Below are 1,385 nucleotides of genomic sequence, written 5' to 3'. Positions count from 1 at the left end.
GTTCCCATTGGAAGCCAGAGAGCTTTGGAACACAGGCAATGCCGTCCACCTGCCTGAGCCTACTGGGGCACAGAGCAGGGCGGAACAGCACAGAGGGGACCCGGGGGTAAGTGAAGATACCGGGTACCAGATTTCTTCCCTGACGTGTTTTCAGCAACGACATAGAAACCAGCTGCCCTAGGAGACAGGGTGGCGGCGTGGAGAACTGGGCACTGGGAGAAGAAACAGAAACGGGGTCTCTCATCTGCAGGCCAGTCCACTCGTCACTGCAGCTCACCTCCTGCACGTCACCTACCCCGGGCCTCCTAATGCACCCTTCCCTCAGCTCACCTCCCGCATGTCACACCTACCCCGGGCCTCCTAATGCACCCTTCCCTCAGCTCACCTCCAGCACGTCACCTACCCCGGGCCTCCTAATGCACCCTTCCCTCAGCTCACCTCCCGCATGTCACACCTACCCTGGGCCTCCACAGCACTATGCTAGCAGACTAAGACAGTAGAGCCCATTGCTTCCTAAAATCAATCACTGGGCCTGACCCTCAGGGAATGGGAAGAAATGAAATATTCCTTCTACCACCACCAAGCCTTTGTACAAACTGCTCCCTCTGACTTTAACATCCCTTCCTTTCACCTAAAATCTCTTCTTCCTTCAGGGCTCACATCCAGGAAGCCGTCCCTGAAACCCCATGCTGGATCAGGAACCTCTTCTGGGACTCTGAAGTCCCCGTGCTCCCTCACCACAGCCCCGCCGCCCCGCCCGGGCCCCCCATCACGGCCCCGCCGCCCCGCCCGGGCCCCCCATCACGGCCCTGATCGTTCTGGCCTGTCACTGGTGACCTGTGTATCTCCCCTGTGGACTGAGTTACGTGTTCACTTTCAGTGCTGAGCCTTGTAGTCGTTAACTGCCTTCCATGCTGACCTTATGACAGAACAAGACACTGCCGGGTCCTGTGCTATTTTCATGACCGTCGGTATGTCGTGGTGATTGTATGAATCTCATTGAGGCGGGACCTGGTCTATAGCTGGAGCTCAGAAAACCGTTAGGTGACTAAATGAAAGAAATAACCACACAAGGAACATTCAAAACCTTTAACTCCTGAAAAGGCCTGGACACTGACCATCAGACAGAGGCCGGCCAGAGTACTGGGGGCAGGGTCCTGGGGGCCCGTGGCTACATGAGGCAACCCCCTTTAGTTCCGGGACCATGGTATGGTGGGGGCGGGGGGGTCCCAGGCAGTCAGCAGGGGTGGAATATTAACAAACTAGTATTTTAATGCCCACCACACCTGAACAGCATTGCCAACCTAATGTCCACTCTGGCATCTGAAGATCAGAAAGGGGGAGTCTCCTGCCCAAGGACGCACAGCCTGGGGCCTCACTTTGCC

Source organism: Trichechus manatus, unplaced genomic scaffold, assembly GCF_000243295.1.
Source record: "Trichechus manatus latirostris isolate Lorelei unplaced genomic scaffold, TriManLat1.0 scaffold00207, whole genome shotgun sequence".
Taxonomy (NCBI): domain Eukaryota; kingdom Metazoa; phylum Chordata; class Mammalia; order Sirenia; family Trichechidae; genus Trichechus; species Trichechus manatus.
Note: the sequence above shows the minus strand (reverse complement) of the source record.